Here is a 22,773-nt window from a genome sequence, read left to right as displayed (position 1 = left end):
AATAATGTCTTCCACTTCCATCCAGGTTAATACGAAGGATGTAAAGTCTCCATTTTTTTTAATGGCTGAATAGTATTCCATGGTATACATATACCACAGCTTGTTAATCCATTCCTGGGTTGGTGGGCATTTAGGCTGTTTCCACATTTTGGCAATGGTAAATTGAGCTGCCATAAACAGTCTAGTACAAGTGTCTTTATGATAAAAGGATTTTTTTCCTTCTGGGTAGATGCCCAGTAATGGGATTGCAGGATCGAATGGGAGGTCTAGGTTGAGTGCTTTGAGGTTTCTCCATACTTCCTTCCAGAAAGGTTGTACTAGTTTGCAGTCCCACCAGCAGTGTAAAAGTGTTCCCTTCTCTCCACATCCACGCCAGCATCTGCAGTTTTGAGATTTTGTGATGTGGGCCATTCTCACTGGGGTTAGATGATATCTCAGGGTTGTTTTGATTTGCATTTCTCTAATATATAGAGATGATGAACATTTTTTCATGTGTTTGTTAGCCATTCGTCTGTCGTCTTTAGAGAAAGTTCTATTCATGTCTCTTGCCCATTGATATAAGGGATTGTTGGCTTTTTTCATGTGGATTAATTTGAGTTCTCTATAGATCCTGGTTATCAAGCTTTTGTCTGATTGAAAATATGCAAATATCCTTTCCCATTGTGTAGGTTGTCTCTTTGCTTTGGTTATTGTCTCCTTAGCTGTACAGAAGCTTTTCAGTTTAATGAAGTCCCATTTGTTTATTTTTGTTGTTGTTGCCATTGCCATGGCAGTCTTCTTCATGAAGTCTTCCCCCAGGCCAATATCTTCCAGTGTTTTTCCTATGCTTTCTTTGAGGATTTTTATTGTTTCATGCCTTAAATTTAAGTCCTTTATCCATCTTGAATCAATTTTTGTGAGTGGGGAAAGGTGTGGGTCCAGTTTCAGTCTTTTACATGTAGACATCCAGTTCTCCCAACACCATTTATTGAATAGGGAGTCTTTCCCCCAAGGTAAGTTCTTGTTTGGTTTATCAAAGATTAGGTGGTTGTAAGATGTTAGTTTCATTTCTTGGTGTTCAATTCGATTCCAAGTGTCTATGTCTCTGTTTTTGTGCCAGTACCATGCTGTCTTGAGCACTATGGCTTTGTAGTACAGACTAAAATCTGGTATGCTGATGCCCCCAGCTTTATTTTTGTTACTAAGAACTGCCTTCGCTATACGGGGTTTTTTCCGGTTCCATACAAAACGCAGAATCATTTTTTCCAAATCTTGAAAGTACGATGTAGGTACTTTGATAGGAATGGCATTGAATAGGTAGATTGCTTTGGGAAGTATAGACATTTTAACAATGTTGATTCTTCCCATCCATGAGCATGGTATGTTCTTCCATTTGTTAATATCCTCTGCTGTTTCCTTTCTGAGGATTTCATAGTTTTCTTTATAGAGGTCCTTCACCTCCTTCGTTAGGTATATTCCTAGGTATTTCATTTTCTTTGAAACTATGGTGAAGGGAGTTGTGTCCTTAATTAGCTTCTCATCTTGACTGTTATTGGTGTATACAAAGGCTACTGACTTGTGGACATTGATTTTATATCCTGAAACATTACTGTATTTTCTGATGACTTCTAGGAGTCTTGTGGTTGACTCTTTGGGGTTCTCTAAGTATAAGATCATGTCGTCAGCAAAGAGGGAGAGTTTGACCTCCTCTGCTCCCATTTGGATTCCCTTTATTTCCTTGTCTTGCCTAATTGTATTGGCTAGACCTTCCAGCACTATGTTGAATAGTAAAGGTGACAGAGGACAACCTTGTCTGGTTCCAGTTCTAAGAGGAAAAGCTTTCAGTTTTACTCCATTCAGTAAAATATTGGCTGTGGGTTTGTCATAGATAGCTTCAATCAGTTTTAGAAATGTGCCACCTATGCCTATACTCTTCAGTGTTCTAATTAGAAAAGGATGCTGGATTTTATCAAATGCTTTTTCTGCATCTATTGAGAGGATCATGTGATCTTTATTTTTGCCTCTGTTAATATGGTGGATAACGTTTATGGACTTGCGTATGTTAAACCAGCCTTGCATCCCTGGGATGAAGCCTACTTGATCATGATGAATGACTTTTTTGATGATAAGCTGTAATCTATTGGCTAGGATTTTGTTGAGAATTTTTCCATCTATATTCATGAGTGAGATTGGTCTGAAATTCTCCTTTTTGCTTGGGTCTTTTCCTGGTTTTGGTATCAGGGTGATGTTTGCTTCATAGAATGTGTTGGGGAAGATTCCTTCTTCCTCAATTTTTTGGAATAATTTCTGCAGTACAGGAATAAGCTCTTCCTTGAAGGTTTGATAGAATTCTGGAGTGAAGCCATCTGGACCAGGGCATTTTTTAGTTGGAAGCTTTTTTATTGTTTCTTTGATCTCAGTGCTTGAAATTGGTCTGTTCAGGAGGTCTATTTCTTCCTGGCCAAGTCTAGGGAGAGGGTGTGATTCCAAATATTGATCCATTTCCTTCACATTGTCAAATTTCTGGGCATAGAGTTTCTGGTAGTATTCAGAGATGATCTCTTGTATCTCTGTGGGATCAGTTGTTATTTCCCCTTTATCGTTTCTGATTGAGGTTATTAGAGATTTTACTTTTCTATTTCTCGTTAGTCTGGCCAATGGTTTATCTATTTTATTTATTTTTTCATAAAACCAACTCCTTGTTTCATTAATTTTCTGAATGATCCTTTTGTTTTCAATTTCATTGATCTCTGATTTGATTTTGGATATTTCTTTTCTTCTACTGGGTTTAGGCTTAGATTGTTCTTCTTTTTCCAATTCCATAAGATCTCTTGTGAGATTGTTGATGTGCTCTCTTTCTGTTTTTTGAATGTAGGCATCTAAAGCGATGAATTTTCCTCTCAAAACTGCTTTTGCAGTATCCCACAGGTTTTGGTAGCTTGTGTCTTCATTGTTGTTATGCTCAAGGAAGTTAATGATTTCCTGTTTTATTTCTTCCTTCACCCATCTGTTATTCAACAGAAGATTGTTTAATTTCCATGCCTTTGGGTGGGGTTGAGCATTTTTGTTAGAGTTGAGTTCCATCTTTAGTGCCTTATGGTCTGAAAAGATACAAGGTAAAATTTCAATTCTTTTGATTCTGTTGATATTTGTTTTGTGTCCCAGGATATGATCAATTTTGGAGAATGTTCCATGGGGTGATGAGAAGAATGTATATTCTTTATCTTTGGGGTGGAGTGTTCTATATACGTCTATCAAGCATAGTTGGTCTAGGGTCTCATTTAAATCTCTTACATCTTTGTTTAATTTCTGTTTAGAGGATCTGTCCAGCTCTGTAAGAGGTGTGTTAAAGTCCCCTGTTATGATGGTATTATCAGATATCATATTGCTCAGACTGAGTAAGGTCTGCTTCAAGAATCTGGGAGCATTTAAATTGGGTGCATAAATATTTAGAATGGAAATGTCTTCTTGTTGTAGTTTTCCCTTGACCAATATAAAGTGACCATCTTTGTCTTTTTTGACTTTAGTTGCTTTAAATCCACATGTATCTGAAAATAAGATTGCAACTCCTCTTTTCTTCTGAATTCCATTTGCCTGAAAAATTGTCTTCCAACCCTTGACTCGGAGCTTTAATTTGTCTTTTGAAGCCAGGTGTGTTTCTTGCAGACAGCAAATGGATGGCTTGTGTTTTTTAATCCAGTCAGCCAATCTATGTCTCTTCAGTGGGGAATTCAAGCCATTAACATTTATTGAGATAATGGATAAGTGTGGTAGTATTCTATTCGTCTTATTTGGTGAGAGTCCATTGCTTAGTTTTATCTTTTGCCTCAGTGTGGAGGTTAGGTTCTGTCCTTTGATTTCTGAGTTCTTACTTTGCTGCTGATCCATTGTGGTGGTCAGTGTGCAGAACAGGTTGAAGTATTTCCTGTAGAGCTGGTCTTGTTGTGGCGAATTTCCTCAATGTTTGTATATCCGTAAATGATTTGATTTCTCCGTCAATTTTGAAGCTTAGCTTAGCAGGGTACAGAATTCTGGGCTGAAAATTGTTCTGTTTAAGTAGATTAAAGGTAGATGACCATTGTCTTCTTGCTTGGAAAGTTTCATTAGAGAAGTCTGTGGTAACTCTGATGGATTTGCCCCTGTAGGTCAACTGGTGCTAACTCCTGGCAGCTTGCAGAATCTTTTCTTTTGTCTTGACTTTGGACAGGTTCATCACAATGTGTCTTGGAGAAGCTCGGTTAGAGTTGAGGCGACCCGGGGTCCGATATCCCTCTGAAAGCAGTGTGTCAGAATCTTTGGTGATGTTTGGGAAATTTTCTTTTATAATATTCTCTAGTATGGCTTCCATTCCTCTGGGGCATTCTTCTTCCCCTTCTGGAATTCCTATAACTCGAATGTTGGAACGCTTCATAAAGTCCCATAATTCTGACAGTGAACGTTCTGCTTTCTCTCTCTTCTTTTCTGCCTCTTTTACTGTCTGAGTTATCTCAAGAACTTTGTCTTCTACCTCTGAAATTCTTTCTTCTGCATGGTCTAACCTGTTGCTGATACTTTCCATTGCATCTTTAAGTTCCCTAATTGACTGTTTCAGTTCCTTCAGGTCTGCTATATCCTTTTTATATTCTTCATATCGTTCATCTCTTATTTGATTCTGTTTTTGGATTTCCTTTTGGTTATTTTCCACTTTATTAGCAATTTCCTTCATTGTTTCCATCATTTCTTTCATTGTTTTCAACATGTGTATTCTAAATTCCCTTTCTGTCATTCCTAACATTTCTATACTGGTGGAATCATCTGCAGTAGCTACCTCATGGTCCCTTGGTGGGGTTGTTCTAGACTGGTTCTTCATGTTGCCTGGAGTTTTCTGCTGATTCTTCCTCATGAGTGATTTCTTTTATCTGTTTGCTTGCCCTAATTTTCCTTTCACTTCCTCTTGCTCTTTAAGTTCTTGTGCCTGTGGAAGTTGTGGGCGGGTTTAGACGGATTGAACACACGCGACCACTTGCCGGTTTTCCACGGATTTAGTCCTCCTCTTGGGGTCCAGAAGTCTCTCGCTGACTCCCTGTATCCTCATAGGAGTGATGATAGGCAGTTCTCACCAGCCAGAGACGCCTGGAGTCCTATCTCCCCAGACTCACGGTGCCCAGATGCAAGGAAGCTGTTACTCGGCTGCCATCTTGCTCCGCCTTCAATGAATTCTGTCCCACTAGTTTTCAATACTTGCATGTCTTACCTAGATGCTTATAATGTTATTCACTAACTCAACACATAAATTTACTGAGATCCATGAACGATAATCCTAACTTACTATTTTTTCCCAACAAATAATAGAAAAGGTTGATTCCTTTACCATTCCCCAAATCTAAACTTGAATAGTATCAGTTATAAGATACTCAGTTGAGAATACCTATTACCAAATACAATTAATTATTAGTTACTTTAAGCTGCACTGATACTACCATTACATCACAATGCACACAATACATAAAGCAAATGCCATGAAGGCTAATTATAATTTTTACATTAATTAGTTATACACAGAAAGATTCCCTAATGAATTTGTTTCACACCAGTTGACAATTCACAAACACTTAAATTTAAACAATCTTATTTTAAAACATTTAAGTAACATTTTAAGTTAGTGGTTCTCAACCTGTGGGTTGCAACCCACAGGAACTATATTAAAGGGTTATGGCATTAGGAAGGTTGAGAACCACTGTTTTAAGTTGACATGTCATTATTTCCTTATCTGAAAGATTAAAGGAAACAGGAACCCAGTGGCTTAGAGGTTTGGGAAGAACACTTGATGATGCAGCTTGCTAAATTTGCCTTCACCATAGTTTTGATTGGCTTGAGATTTAAAAAGTAAGCTGGGACTTGGTAAGTTAAGAGTTCTAGTTTTGATTATTTGGAAAATTTTATACTGGAAGGCCAATTTTGCATGGCCTTCCATGCAGCTACTGATGAATTATAACCATTTCCTATTTCTTTTTTCTTTCTTTTTTTTTTTTTCACACTAGAAACTGCTTTTTACACATTTTGTACAAGGACCCACTTTGGAAACAAACATATTTTCTTCAGTCACTTTTAATGAACAAAAGTATCGTATCACATGCTATACCACGTCAGCGAGAACTTTCTAATAAATCTTTTCTGATAGTAAAACTGCTGCCTTTAAAGGCCCACTTTAAGCTGATGGAAAAGATTGGGCCATGACTTTCTTGGAGGAAATCCTCAAGTTGATATATTCTCTCTTAACAAGGGATGGAGCAGGTAGAACAAGTTCTAACCCAAAAGAAAGGATTATCAGACAATTCACATGCTGTTCCATCCCTCTTATGAGGGCTGCCCACCTTTAAAAAAGGAACTATACATCCTTAGCCCACAGGTATCTTTCAGTGTGGCAGTGGCTCACACTTCCTTGCAGCAGAGGGCCCTGGGCTCTCTGGAACCGCTACCAACAGCAGTAGTGGGCCAGGGCATGGTTGGCCTCTGCCATCTTGTGCATGTGGTGCTTCCTCTTGACCACAGGGCCCTTGTTGTGAAAAGCCTCCAGCAGCTCATGTGACAGCTTCTTAGGCATCATGTTTGCTGGTGCTTCTTTTCCTAGCATTCAGTGATCATCCACTTCATGGCCAAGAAGCAGCGGCATTGGTCATGTTGGAGCACAGGGAACTGGTAGAAGTGGCCACCCTTGAGGTTCGGTACCAGCCCAATCACAGGCTCACAATTTTTTAGTGCTTAGTGGAAGATGGTGTATGGGTTGCATTCAATGGCTGCCTGTTCCTCTGCAGAAGCAGCATGATGCTTCTCAAATTGCTTCCTTTTCACAGCTTCCAGAATCTTTGTCATGAGGGATCTTGCTATTATTTTTTTCTCCTTTCATCATCATGTTGGTGAATTTACTGATCACTGGGTCTTCAAAAACAGAGCTTGTTTTCGTCACTGGAGCAGCTTTAGTAAATTAAGTCTTCTTGAGCTCCCGATCATACTTCTCCTCTTCAGTTAGCTCGGCCACAGGCTTGTGGAAATGTTCCTTGTCAATCTTACGATCCCTGTACTTAGGACCATAGCGGCTCCACCACACCTGGGTTACCCTTGGAAGACAACACACAGTATGCCCAGCGCCAGGCCTGACCACCCTTGCACAGTCCCTATTTCTTTTTTCTTAGAACAGTTTTCATCTAGGAATTCTGATCCTTAGTCTTCTATTAAACTGTTGTTGGTTCTCACTAACATTTCTAGATTGAGGGGCTAGAATGTTATACCTTTCTCCATCACCCATCTTTAGCTTCTTTGTCGTCTTTCAGTCTGCTTTTACGGTTGTAGGATTTTCAGTACCTGTCCTCTTCCTTGCTGCCAAGCCCAGAACAATCAGTGCATCTCAATATGGAAGTTTTCATGGGCCAATCTGCTGAGTTCAGACTAGCAGCTGAGGCCAACATCTGAGTCTCCTCATCACACAAGTTTGCAAGAAGTCCTTGTGACTTCAAGCTTGGAACTAGGGCAGTGGTGTCTCCCTCTCAATGTCAAAACCTCCCTCCCTTTCCAGGGAGAAATGAGGCAGGACCAAAGGAACCCACGAATAGTGATGAGCTAGCTGCTGACCACCCAGTATCTCCTGCCCAGCTTCCTCCTTCTGCCTCTAGCAACCCCAAAACAGTGCCTTATCAAACTGCAGTGGTGGGTTATGAAGTCAGTTTGGTGGATTGATAGCTACTTTTAAAAACAGACTAGACTATATAATATCAAGAGTATTTTGTATACATCATTGGTAAGTTCTGTGAAAGCTTTAATTATATATAGACGTATTATGTGTGTGTGTTTACTTAGTCACAGTATAAAATGTAGTTCTTAATGTAAATGGGGATTTTAAAAAGGGCTTAAAATATTGGTGTAAAACATACATTTCTGTGATTTAAAAATTTAAATCTTTATTTATTTATTTAGGTATTTGAGACAAGGTCTCGTACTGTGTTGCCCTGGCAAGACTGCAGTTACCTCATTACAGCTCACTGTAACCTCAAACTCCTGGGCTCAAGCAACCCTCCCACCTTGGCTTCCCAAAATGTTAGGATTACATGTGTGAGCCACTATACCCAGCCTGTAGTCTATTTACTTTTAGAGAAAATTCCTAAAATGCACTTCACAAAGGGGTGGCTAATTTGATTTTATAGAACTACCTAATTCTAAAAGTTCAAAGACAATATCAGAAGTATCTTCATTTTCTACTCAGCAAAAATAAAAATAAGTGGGTGCTATTTTTTCCTAAGTCTAAAATAGGTATGCCAAAATTCTAAGTAGGGTCATTGGCAGTTGTATGGTGGCAACTTGGAAAGATCTGATCTGAAGGAAAAGATAGGAATGTGCTCTCCACTGCATATAGGAAAGTAGCTTGAGAAACTTACAGAAGTAATAGGGAGTACAATATTATGATTTTATGTTATACCATTACAGAAAGTCTTTACAAGTATATTTTGTAGTCACATACTGATAAGGCTGGAGATATATGGAATATATCTTTATCCTTTGAACTGCAATAAATTTCACCAGAATAGGAAATTAGATGATTTTATTTCATTAAAGAACTATCTTTCTAGTCTTAGTTATTAGCTAAGATTGATTTTTTAGTCAGAAAAGAGTGCTGAGTTTTATCAAATCCTTATCAATTGTGATAATTTTTTTCTTATTGGATCTGTTGAGATACTGTATAGTACTAAAAGCTTTCCTAATATTAAAGCATTCTTGCATTTACAGTATGAATCCTATGTGACCTGATGAATGATTCTTTTAATGTACTGTAAAATTGGCATATTTATGTTTTGAGTTTTCATAATTATATTCGTAAGAACTGGTATATAATTCTTTTTAGCAATCGTTTTTCAGGTTTTGATAGAGGTTTTCATACAATTTATGAAATAAATTTGGTACCTCTATGTAGTATGAGAAGCTATATGGAAAATCTGCCAGACTCATAGAATTTTTAAAAGATAGTGCTAATAGTTAATCTAATATTTATTCTTTCATTCTTCCTTACTAGTAGAATTCTGATTTTGTTTAGGGCATCAATGTATGGTTTTCAAATATTTTCCCCTACAATACAAATATTGGTAAAGATAATATTGTTACCCATTTGCCAAACACAAACAACATTCATTTTGTTCTTTGTCTTCTAACATCGTACATTCTCAGCTTCCCTTTTAGATTAGGAATATGATTTATGGCTATTAAGCTTACAGAATGCAGGCAAAGCTGTAATTAAAAGAAAATTTATATTCTTAAACCTTTACTAAAATCAAAAAAAGAAAGGATAAAAATCTAAGTGAACAGTCAAATCAAGACAGAAAAACAGTTAAGGAACAAAATCTAAGGTGAACAGAATGACAAAGAAATGCAGTTTTTGTTGAATTTTGCCTATAAGTCCCCATATAAATCTTCACTACCTCTCAGATTTCATCTTACCTACCCACCCACCCACTTAGTCTCCTTGATGCTCATGAAATGTGCCAAGCATACTCCTTTCTCAAGGCTTTTGCTCTTCTGTTTCTTCTGCCTCAAAACACTGACATGGTCTGCTTTTTCATTTGATTATACTATAGTTTCTGCTCACTTCACCTAAAACAGCAGTCCTTTTCACTCTGCCCCCTCACTTTGCTTTATTTTTCTTCATAGCACTTATTTACTCAGAAAGGTTTATAAAGAATTCTTTCCTACTTTTAGTGAACAAATGATTCCCACATAAACTGTTCCAGGGCAATGCAAAGCCAGTTCATTTTTTTCAGTTAGAATAATCAAAATCTGACAATGGCAGTATTCCCCAAAAGGAGAAACTATAGGTCAATCTCATTTGTGAATACATTTTAAAATCCTAAATACTGTACTTATACTTACCACAGGTAATGGATACAGTATATTCAAAGATTCTTAGATTTAAAAATAATAGGTAAGTCACCTCAATTAAGTAGAACCTTTCATCAAAGTAGTGGGAAAAAATTCTTCTACTGTGATTAAAACTTAAAATGTACTCTGGGAGGCCAAAGCAGGTGATTGCCAGTTTGAGACCAGCCTGCGTAAGAATGAGACCCCATCTCTAAAAATATCCAGGTGTTGTGGCAGGCGCCTGTAATACCAGCTACTCAGGAGGCCAAGGCAAAAGGATCACTTGAGCCCAGGAGTTTGAGGTTGCTGTGAGCTATGATGTCACGCTACTCTAACAGGGGCAAGAAAATGAGACTCTGTTTCAAAAAAAAATTTAATCATTTAATTATCTTAAAAAAAAACTTCAAATGAAAAGCCTGGGGACAAGCACATCATAAATACCTTCCAGACAAATAGAAAAAGAAAGCATCTGATGCCACTAAGCACATACACACAAACACACACACACACACACACTCCTCTTACAAATGCTTGACCTTGTTCAAGTATATGTAGCAAGACAAAGAAAACTCAGAATATGCCCCTATACACTTTGGAAAATGATTTAACTTTGAGCCTAGAAAAAAATATTTTGCATTTCAGGTAAAATGTAAAGCTTTATAACCAACAATGACTCAGATCTGTGAGGTAGATCTGCAAACAACAACCTCTATGTTCAGGAAAAATAGTGCAGGTATAGACATGTCAGATACACAAGTCATAATTTTGTTCATACCACAAGGACATCTGATTTTATGGTACTTTTTATTAAAAAAAAAAAAACAACAGAAAAAGTGTTCACAATGTAAAGGTTTATTTAATCTGTAGCTGAGTTCCTTTATTATAAACAGTACTCCTAAAAGCATGCTTACTGTATCCTTTAAGTTTTATAAAATACATATATGCAAAAAAATACATAGTCAACAAATTTTCAATTTTATATATTACAGTTTTCATTTAAGGTGGATTTGGGAAAATCTAAAAACAATTATTCCTTTCTTATCTTTTTTCAGAAAGCATTTCTTAAAATTTTTCATCAATTTCTCAATAAATCATCATCATAACATCACTAACATTGTCATAGACTACTGAGTACTTTCTTGCTCCAGTTTCGTGATTCATCAGTTGTCATAGAAGTATTTGGTATCTATATTCAGAAAGCATGGGAATTCCTACTACTCATCGAGGAGTTCATTCTTGCTCTTCAGCCTGCCAACCACTACCTTTGCCAAAGGATGTTCTACTTTCTTACAACAGCAATTCTAAAACAATAGGTTGAATGGCTGCATGCAAAATTTCTTGACAAGAATTAGATTTCAAATTTAACTTCTCTTTGGCTGGCTGAATTCTAATTATTTTAGCTTAAACAAAAACCAAAATAGAACAAATGTTTAATCACATTTATTTCTTTCTCATTAATGAGTTGATCTAAAAGATTTGTTACTAAAACAAATCTACTATCTAACAGGCCAAAGGATGTCATTCATATTTTAGAGATATAAAATTAATCAAGTGTTACAAACCCATCTTTATGTAAACACAGAGATTAATAGCTCTTCTTCTATAGAATCATGGAATTATATTTAAACAGGACTTTAGATATCAAAAGATATATCTGAAAACCAAAGCTTCTAATATAATAATATTTTTGTGTCTCCCAAAACTGGACACATATAAGTATTATACATAATATAAACAAACAAAATAAATTCAAATCATGTCAGTATTTAACTAATACATGAACTTCCTTTGGCTAAAGGTTTTCATTTTATTTCCAGAAATAAGGGAAGTCAATAAAACAACTCCGATACTGAAAATCTCTGAGCTTTTATTTAATCATAAAAGGTCTCTTACATATTGGCCCTAGATGATACACTTACAGCAATTTCCTCAAGAAAATGAACACAAGAATGGTTTTACAAGATATTAACTAGCTACAATTTTCTTCCCCCAAAGCAATTTTTCAGTTTTCTTTGCTAAGACTGTGTCTACAAGGAACCTAAACAATCAATTCAATAAAAAGTGTTCTATTTAAGTGAAAAAAAAAAAATCATATGAATTGTCTGACATTATGCAGAGCAGGCTAACAGACTGAATGTTTTCCTTAAAATGTTTACAGAGCCTAAAGAGGGGCCAAATGAGTTTTCAAGATCATGTTCTTAGATTGTAAATGAACACTTGTTTACAAATTCAATTAAGGGCATGATTAGGGAGGGAAATAAGTCCATACTGTCTTATAAAAAAATTATATTTAAAATTTACATTATTTTAGAAATTTTTTAAATGTTTAATAGTGGGTGTGTGCTATTAGTCTCATTTTCCATTTTACTTTGAATAAATGTTCCTCGATGATTAAGCTATAATATTGAATAACAGTCTTAAATGTGGTTCCCATACTGACAGTTTATGGTAAGAACAGAAATTTCAGCTCAAAGAGGCTGAATAAAACTAGATATCCTGTCCCCGATTCTTCCCTGTTGTTACCAGTCTTTTCTCCCTAAACAACATGGACCCTTCCTTGTACATAAAAGGCCCTCAATGAAAATTTCCAAGGGTTGATCTGTGGGAAAGAGCCAGAATCACAAATTACTTAGGCAGAGAAACAGGTGGATATATAGAGAAAGTCACCAAAGAGAGGAGATGATCATGTGGAGGAGGGATGTCCCAAAGGGCATGTGAGAATTCTCTTCATAGATCTAAAGAGGATTAGGCATAAGGGATTAGATTTCCATGTGATTTGAAGAGAGAGTGCATACCAATTTCAAATTTCATTTCAATATAAAGGGTTTCCAAACATTTACAGCTATCAAAGATAAAAGGAAAGACTATCTCAGTCACTGTTCAACTAAAGCTCGGAAGGTCAGTTGGCAGGATGAGGGAGATTTAAGCAGAGGCTAGAATGTATTGAGGTTCCTTCTAGCCCCCAAAGAAGATGAATAACTCCTGCTAACAATCATCTGATACGTAGCAGACATTCAAAGGAAGTAACATGGTGGTGGACTTTACCTCCATTGTGAAGGTTTCAATATTATAAAGGGGGTCTAGGCCAAGCCAAACAAGATACAGCCCTAAAATTCACCTCAGCCAATGTGAATTGCACCTGTAACAGAGCGGCATTCTCAGAATTTACTACAGGGGTCGGGGGGTGGGAGGGTGGGAAAGTAGTAAGATGGTAGAAGAGGATGAGCTAGAAGCTCAGATATGCTAAAGTGTAGGGTCCTGCCCAGAAAAGAAAAAGCTAAAAAGTAGAAGAAAAAATGTTGTAAGAAAAAGGAAGTAAGATCTCCTTTCCCCTTATGAAATCAGAAAATAATAGGGTAAAAAGTGAAAAAGCAGGCCCACATGCAGCTAAAGCAGACAGATACATGATACTGCCAAGAGGTTCTAGAACAGTGGTTCTCAACCTTCCTAATGCCATGACCCTTTAATACAGTTCCTGTGGGTCGTAACCCAGAGGTTGAGAATCGCTATTCTAGAAGAGAAGTAGAACCATTCTGGCAATCACGGCATGAACATTCAGCTGTCTCCAGCCAAGAAGCCTTCAAAAACAAAATTTTTGCAATACTCAGGCATCTTAATTCAACAAGCAAGTAACAGTAACATCACGAATTTGATGGCAAATTTGAGAGGTTTTCTAGCTTTATCAAGCACTAATTAAAATTTTTGTATTAATAAAATATATTAAAATAAAATTCTGTGGTCAGAGTGCCTATTCTCTGTCAAATATTCACAGGAGAGGAACTTCCCAAAGCCAGCAACTTTCCATGAAACTGCTCAGTTAAGAAAATATGTGTTCTTGGGCGGCGCCTGTGGCTCAGTCGGTAAGGTGCCGGCCCCATATACTGAGGGTGGCGGGTTCAAACCCGGCCCCGGCCAAACTGCAACCAAAAAAAAAAAAATAGCCGGGCGTTGTGGTGGGCGCCTGTAGTCCCAGCTACTCGGGAGGCTGAGGCAAGAGAATCGCTTGAGCCCAGGAGTTGGAGGTTGCTGTGAGCTGTGTGAGGCCACGGCACTCTACCGAGGGCCATAAAGTGAGACTCTGTCTCTACAAAAAAAAAAAAAGAAAATATGTGTTCTCCATATATCCTTCCAAAAGGAATGTATTAATTTGCATTCCCACCAGCAGTGCAGAAGTGTTCCCTTTTCTCCGCATCCACGCACTCAGAGATCTAAAAATAGATCTGCCATTCAATCCTGTAATTCCTCTGCTGGGCATATACCCAGAAGACCAAAAATCACAACATAACAAAGATATTTGTACCAGAATGTTTATTGCAGCCCAATTCATAATAGCTATGTCATGGAAAAAGCCCAAGTGCCCATCGATCCACGAATGGATTAATAAATTGTGGTATATGTATACCATGGAATACTATGCAGCCTTAAAGAAAGATGGAGACTTTACCTCTTTCACGTTTACATGGATGGAGCTGGAACATATTCTTCTTAGTAAAGTATCCCAAGAATGGAAGAAAAAGTACCCAATGTACACAGCCCTACTATGAAACTAATTTGGGACTCTCACATGAAAGCTATAACCCAGCTACAACTTAACAATAGGGGGAAGTGGGAAAGGGGGGGGTGGGTAGAGGGTAGGGGATTGGTGGGATCACACCTGTGGTGCATATTACAGGGGTATTTGCGAAACTTGGTAAATGTAGAATGTAAATGTTTTGGCACAGTAACTGAGATAACGCCGGAAAGTCTATGTTAACCACTGTGATAAAAATGTGTCAAATGGTTTATGAAGCGAGTGTATGATGCCCCATGATCATATCAATGTATACAGTTATGATTTAATAAAAAAAAAATAAAAAAAAATAAAATTCTCAAAAAAAAAAAAAAAGAAAATATGTGATACAATGCTCTGGCTCAGATGTTTCCTACCATATGAGAAAAGGCATCCTGACCCTCAAGATCATTTTCAAAGACTAGAAGCATTGTTTAAAGAGATTCAGGCAACTTTTACCCTATGGCCAGACCTCTACAAACTGTACAACTCCAAACAATCTACAAGAAAACACTGGCAACAGACTGCAAGATGCTTTTCTCAAGTTTTAGCAGAATAACATAAGTTTAATAAAAACAGAGAACAACAAAAACTACTTCTCTGAACTGTGAGCCTCTACAGGGCAGGAACCATGTCCTGTTCACTTTGTCATCTTATGTCCAACAAAAGACCTCCATTAAATTAGGATTATTGCCTGAAAGTAATTCCCTGGTTGATGGAAATAGTGCTTTGGAAATTATAAATACAATATCCAGCATGTGCCTAATGTAAGACAGCCAATGGCCTGACATGTAAACAAAGTCAAAATATACTTGTGAAGTTTCCAGGCCAAAAAACCATACCACAAATCATACCTCTTTCCATCCTGCAGCTTTCATTCCAGAGCAGACCAAAACTTCTCACCTCATTTAAATCAGGCTAAATTTCCACTTGATTCTGAAAGGTTCCTTGACAGACAAGATGTTATAACTTCACTTCTATCTGTATGTTCTAGTCAAGATTCCTGGTTTTCAAGAGCCTAGAAGGATATAAACATGTATTTATGGGCAGCACCTGTGGCTCAAGGAGTAGGGCACCGGCCCCGTATACCAGGGGTGGCGGGTTGAAGCCTGGTCCTGGCCCAAAACTGCAAAAAATAAATAAATAAACAAACAAACAAATATGTATTTATTTTATTTTGGCGATAGATCATAATGTGAAACCCAAATGTTTTCTGCTGGCCTTACCTAGTTTCCAACAACTACAGGCATGATCATAATAAGCTTTATTACTAAGAATATTACTCTTATTCAATAAAAGATCACTATTTTTGGCAGATGTTATACCTAGCAATCACTGATTCAATTTTCTTTCATGATAAAACATGTACATCATAGCCAAGACCAAAAATTTCATTGAAGGTATAAGGGGCCCTTGCTAGCCACATTACCTCCAGTAAGGATGCCTCTTTTCTGGAAAATCTGTGTCCTTCCATCCTAGTGTGGGCCATTTATCCACAGCACACAGACCTCAGACTTACAGCCAGAATAAAAGCATTTGGGGGCGGCACCTGTGGCTCAGTCTGTAAGGCGCCGGCCCCATATACCGAGGGTGACGGGTTCAAACCCGGCCCCAGCTGAACTGCAACCAAAAAATAGCTGGGCGTTGTGGCAGGCGCCTGTAGTCCCAGCTACTCGGGAGGCTGAGGCAGGAGAATCGCTTAAGCCCAGGAGTTGGAGGTTGCTGTGAGCTGTGTGAGGCCACGGCACTCTACTGAGGGCCATAAAGTGAGACTCTGTCTCTACAAAAAAAAAAAAGGCATTTGGAATGTTATATCTGAGGAATCAATGTGGCATGGCTGTTAATTTCAGCAAAACAGGAAAGACATGGGAAGAGTCTGGGTCTGGCACCAACACTAAAAGGCACTTAATGATAAGTTTTCTATAAGTCTGGTCAATAAGGGTATCAGAGAGTAGCTAGGAGTCAAACAAAGAGTATAAGAGGTCCAAGTAGGAAACCTAGGCCAAATGAGAATCTAGTCATCTGACAGTTTACATACATGTTCAGCAAGTATTTTTTTTTATTTTATTATTAAATCATAGCTGTATACATGTTCAGCAAGTATTTTTTTCTTTTTTTTATTGTTAAATCATAGCTGTGTACATTAGTGCAATCGCCTGTACCCATTCTAAGATGCACCATAGATGTGGCCCCACCCATTACCCTCCCTCCATCAGCAAGTATTTTAATAGCTGCAGTACACTAAGGATTGAATTGTGTTAGATAAAGAGACTATCAAGACATATAACTTAATAATAATGATTATGATAAGGATAATAAGTACATACAAAGTACAAAAGTGATACAGAGGGAATGACCAGGGAAGTAACATGATCTAATGGAAAACATAATATTTAGAATAAGAGATACTAGGATTTGAATTCTATCCCTACCACTTACTTGCCTAGTTTTCCCATATGTAGAGTGGAGATAACAGCAGTAACTATCTTATGCAATTGTTATAAAGACTAACTAGAAAACACTTGTAAAGTGCCTAGTACTTTGCCTGGCACCTATTATCACTAGAAGTTACTACTCAGTTGGTGAGAGAAATGGTCACTGAAGGTTTCAATGGTCAGGTACTACTCAAACTAAATCTCCGAATGAGTTGGCATTCACCTAGTGAATAGCTCAAGGAAAGGCTTTTCAGGCAAAGACACAAGCACATGCAAAGATCCTGAGACTGTGGCTCCAGAGGAATGGAAAAGGTGGTTTCTATTTGAAGGCTAGAACAACAGAAGAGAGAAAGCCAGGTTTCTCCTGGGATGAGATGAGGGACGAAGCACTTCCAGAAAAGACTGAAGTTCAACAAAAGTGTCTTACCTGAAGAACAGTGGTTCTACCAGGCACAAAGGATGCATAGAGTGGAGGGGGACATGAGACTTTTGTTCTGAGAGAGCTTCCAAGAACAGGCTGCTGCAATGAAATAGTCTTCCAGCACCGACACTTATCAGCCACAGATTTAAGTAACAGAGAATGACCACCAAATGGCCAACACTAACTCTTCCAGCAAGCATTTGAAGCTCTGCAGTGGAGGGGCACAGTGCATCAATATCCACTGAAAATGTAAACTATAAAGTTTAAAAGTATGAAGAACAGGCTCCAGCCAGTGCAATCAATGCAAATCTACTACCATATGAACATATTAGAATTTAGTATGACAAACTCACTGTAGTCAATGTTTCAACATGATAGAATATGGCTTATTTCTAACTGGTGCCAAAATAACAAAAAATACCAAAGGAAGCTTCTCATTTTAACTTCCACGGTGAAGTATTGAGTTCTTCATTTTACACACATACACGCACACACACACCCCTACTCCAAATTCAGCAGTATTGCCAATTAATCTACATTATTTCTAAGAAATGGAACACTGATGTTTTACTGTTTGACAGTCTAAAGACCCCAAATTTCTAAATAATTTCTGAGCATTAAAATCTCAGAAGTCTTCTGAGACAATTTTATATCATTTTACATGTTCAGAAACTTGAAAAGAAATTGTGTATGTTCTTCCTAAATGAGAAAGAATGCAAACTTTATTGTTAGGCCAAGACCCAAATGCCTTGCTAGTTACTTAACCCATCTGGTCTCAGCATTCACACGTATAATGCATATAGAAGGTGTCTATATACCTGCATAGCAGAATTGTTTTAGGGTTAGGATATAATATATACAAAGTCCTGGTACATTTTAAACTCTTAATAAATGGAGACTTTTATTGTTATGCAACTCTGCCAAACCCAATGGTAGTATCAGAAAAGCATTTTATAAGTCATAACCTCTCAACCCAGCATGCCAAATATTGTACTATATCAGTGGTTCTCAACTTTCCTAATGCCGCGACCCTTTAATATAGTTCCCATGGGTTGCGACCCACAGGTTAAGAACCACTCACTGCTCTATATGGATTCCAAGATACAAACTGCCATCTAGTTAGCTCATAGCCAGCTTAAAATACAATCCTATGGAAATTTGCTCTAGATCAGTGGTTCTCAACTTTCCTAGTGCCATGACCCTTTAATACAGTTCCTGTGGTTCTTGACCCACAGGTTGAGAACCGCTGCTCTAGATAAAGAAGGAATGGCATAAGAGACTAAAACCCAGAAATGTGTTACAATTCACATGCTAAATTCTGAATGCTACAAGGTACCCAACTATCATGTTTGTAAGCATTTTTAATATGTAAATGCTAAATATCATTATTTATTTTAGCCAAGATGACAATCTATCAAATACAAATATTACTAGTCCATATTATGTCTTAACAACTGATTAAGAAGCAATAGTATATGAATGATTAGGTTTTCAGATAAAGGAGGCATCTATAGCCACAGATTTATTTATTTGGTGAGTTTTTGAAACCTAGCAATGGAACTGTAAAAACAATGTGATTAAAATTGATGAGTCCATCATTTGGTGATACTGTTGCCCAAGAAAAGACAATAAGTCTTAGGCGTATTAGTAGATTATACAATTTCACTGACAGGTTCAAGATTATTATTATTTTTTTAACACAGAGTGTCACTATGTCGCCCTCAGTAGAGTGCCATGGCATCACAACTGACAGCAACCTCAAACTCTAGGGCCTAAGCAATTCTCTTGCCTCAGCCTCCCAAGAAGGTGGGACTACAGGCACCTGCCACAATGCCTGGCTATTTTGTTGTTGTTGTTGTTGCAGTTGTCATTGTTGTTTTAGCTGGCCTAGGCCAGGTTCGAACCCACCAGCTTCAGTTCATGTGGCCGGCACCATAACTACTGTGCTGAGCCTAGGTTCAAGATTTGTAAAGGCAACTGAAAAGAGATAGGATTTTGCTTTGGGGAACAGGGTTTCTTTCCCCAGTTAAAAAGGAAATCATGAGTTCTTTATTAGGAAGATTAAAAATATCTTCTGTAACATTTGAAAACCAGTATTAATATTAAATTTTATTTCCTAAAATAGATCGATTCTGATTAAAACTAAACTGAAAGCTATTTTTATATAGTAATACTGTATCCAACTACATGTCCATTTAACAAATACCAGAATAGTTTGGGGAGCAGTTGCTGTAAGTTGATTATTTCTGAAAAGTCCATGAAGAAGAATATGAATGTCTAAAAATATGAGTTTCCAAATCTCTTCTGCAAAGTGATTAATGATTCTCTTTTCATGTGTCAGTGATGAAACAATAAAAATGTTACACAGGCCTTCAATATACTGTTTCAAAATATACTTTTTAACCAGATAGCAATAGTTAGTCATATAGTCATAAATCTGTTTGATTAAAAGTAACCAAATCAAACTGTACTAAAATCAGCCAGACTTTACTCAAGTCAGATCTTTCATGATACTACAAACAGAAAATAGCGCAAATTTAAATTGGTCACTTTATAGTGAAAATTCCAGAGTAGAAACATCTTTGTGAAAGCTAATAGAATCTATGTAATTTTATTCTTATGATTAAAAAAAAAAAAAAAAAAAGGTTGACTAGAAAAGGTAACCAGAATTCAGTCACTGAATCTCAAAGAAAATACAAGGCTAGGCTCACAGTAATAAGCAGGCCTATATTTACCAGCTTTTACCAAGTGAACAATAAAGTCTATTTAGGAGAGCTTAGGTTTTTGAGTCACGACAGGCACAAATAATTTTCAAAAGGAAACTACAAAATACCATATACTTTCTCATCACTAATAAACATATATAATAGTTTTATAAGGAATTCTGGGAAGATGGCCAACTAGTAGCAACCCTCGGCAGAGGTTCCTGACCAGAGGGACAAAAACTGGACAGAATCGGACTCTATGAAGCCAAAAGTAGGGAGCTGAGCCAAGAAAGAAGTTTGGCAAGCTGTAACTACAAGGAAGAGCATTTAAGAAAACAAATTACAGGTACAAAGCCTATCATCTAGAGCAGGCGTCCTCAAACTTTTTAAACAGGGGTTCAGTTCACTATCCCTCAGACTGTTGGAGGGCTGGACTATAGTTTAAAAAAAAAAAACTATGAACAAATTCCTATGCACACTGCACATATCTTATTTTGAAGTAAAAAAACAAAACAGGAACAAATACAATCACACCCCCGCATATGGCCCGTGGGGCCGCAGTTTGAGGACCCCTGCGGTCTAGAGGATGGGAGACCCCCTCCCCCAAGCAGGAGGCCCACACAGGCTCTCTGCAAGCAAGCAGGAAACAAAAGACCGATTATTTTACCACACTGGAGAGAGCTGCTAAACACTAGGTCTCTTTCTTCTGGGAGGTCCCACTTGTTAACCTAGACACCACCCCAACCTGGCATAAAATTGAATAAATATTTTCCCCCACAATTCTGAACTCCCAGTCTACTGAAATTCTGCTTCCTGCACAGCCCAGAATGTTTGGTCTTTTCCTGAGAGATCTGAGCATAGTGTGGATCTCTGAACATCAGGACGGAATCTATGACTAGTGGGGAAGAAAGGGACACTTGCGGGGAAGAGAAGCAGTCCCCTGGTTATGATTTTGCCCAGCCAGTGGTGATGTTGACCCTCAGTTCAAGCTGTCTAACAAGAGGGAGTGCAGAACCCCTGGCTCTGATGGTGCCCACAAGCAGGTGGGTGGTTGCCCACTGTTGACTGAGTTCAGCGGGCAGGGCTGGTCCCCACCTCCACTTGGGCCAGGGAGCAGAGGCTGGCCGGCTATGGACTGAGACCAGAATAGGGCATGGTCCCCTGACTCCAACAGAGCCAGTGAGCAGAGGCTTGCCAGGTGTGGACTGAGACCAGCTGGCGGGTTATGCTCCTCCGACTCCAACTGGGACTGCTGGACTGAGACCAAAGTGCAGGGTGTGGTCCCCAGCTCCAATTTGGCCTGCAAGCAGAGGTTTGTTGGGTGTGGACTGAGATCAGTGGGCAGGGCATGAACCCCTGGCTCCAACTGAGCTGGTGAGTAGAAGCATGGATGCCCAGTGCAAACTGAGCCTGGTAGGCAAGGTCCCAGACTTCTGGCTTTGATGTGCCAGGGAACAGGGCTGTTTACACCCAGTAGCGAATTTGACAGGCAATACGGGGCTTAACAGAGCGGACCGGGTGCCAACCCTCAGGGTTGTGGGACGGAAGTGACTGAGGATTTCTATCCATACTTGGAAACCCTTGGATCCCTCTCTGTTGAGCGGGGTTTGAACTGCTTGAGACAATCTGATTGGAGCACATATCTGGGGTTGTCCACCCAGGGACACTCTGAGGTTGACCTCCAAAGTTCTGTAGCAGAAAAGAACTGGATGGTGGGGGCGGGGTGCTGCTACTGTCTGTATCTCCCATAGCTGAGATTTAATTCTAATACTATGGCTTTTTAGGATAGGGTACAGGTATGCTGATTTCAAAACAGAGCCAACTTGCGCTATCTCACTAAGTAGGTCCTCAGAGTCTGAGGCCAAAACTCTGAAAGGGACGTTTGTAAGGTTGTAAGGGATAAGCCACAATTACAAAGCCTAGCGCTTTGGTAAGGGGCTAATAAACTCTACTACCTGGGAACCTCAATTCAATCTCACCCTACCAGTTCTAATAACCAAATGGTAGAAAATAAACCTAGGGCGGAACCAATGGAAGAACTCTGACAACATGAATAACCAGAGTAGAGGCTCGGAAACTGCTGAGGTGCACGAACCCAAGAGGAGGCAGCTCCTACCCAACTTCAGCATTAGTAGAGTGATCCTGCTGGGGTCTAACTCTGGAGAGTCATCTCCCCAACTCTGTGGCCTGCAAGAGGGAAGCATACCTTGCCCTATAAGGATTCCAGAGCTCCAGAATAGCAGCAACAAATGTGCAGTGGCTGAGGGAAAAATTCTTTTGCTGTCTGGATATCCTCAGGTTTGGACTGAGCTCAGGTGGAACTTTCTTCACCTGCCATTGAGCATCTGAGGCAGACAGACCTCAGCTTCCCCTGCTGGATGGTGGTAGACTGTGGTAACCACGAGGAGGAGGCAACTACCTCACTTTGACTCTGGCAGGCACATAGCCCTGGCACATTTGCTTATTGGACAGAACAGGGCCACAGAGACTGGGTTAACAGAGACTGCCGGTGGGAATACTAGAGACTGGGGCAACCAAACCGGTGGTGAAGGACGACCAAGATAGGGTAAGAGGCATCAATCCCCTGTCTCTAAACCTCCTACTGGATGGGCCTCTCTAACCCCTCAGAGCACCAGAGGCGCTCAAATCACACTTGAGCTGCCAATAGACCCCTAACATCTAGTAGCTGAAGTCCTCTTGAACTCTCCAGCTAGAGAGTTAGGACTGTCTGGGACAATTGGTCTGGAATTCTTGAACTGGACAAATTACCCGAGGATCCTCCAAGGTGGGACCCTGGTTTTACTG

General features: G+C 38.8%; 1 protein-coding gene and 1 pseudogene across 2 annotated transcripts in view; both read right to left on the bottom strand.

Moving 5' to 3' along the window:
• STK33 (serine/threonine kinase 33) overlaps positions 1-22,773 on the bottom strand; it is a 321,663-nt gene that overhangs the window by 131,142 nt on the left and 167,748 nt on the right. The gene's annotated exons all lie outside the window — the stretch shown is intronic.
• Positions 6,434-21,717, bottom strand: LOC128564399 (28S ribosomal protein S7, mitochondrial-like; annotated as a pseudogene).

Source organism: Nycticebus coucang, chromosome 14, assembly GCF_027406575.1.
Source record: "Nycticebus coucang isolate mNycCou1 chromosome 14, mNycCou1.pri, whole genome shotgun sequence".
NCBI classification, from domain to species: Eukaryota; Metazoa; Chordata; class Mammalia; order Primates; family Lorisidae; genus Nycticebus; species Nycticebus coucang.
Note: the sequence above shows the minus strand (reverse complement) of the source record. Positions and strands in the feature narration are given on the sequence as shown.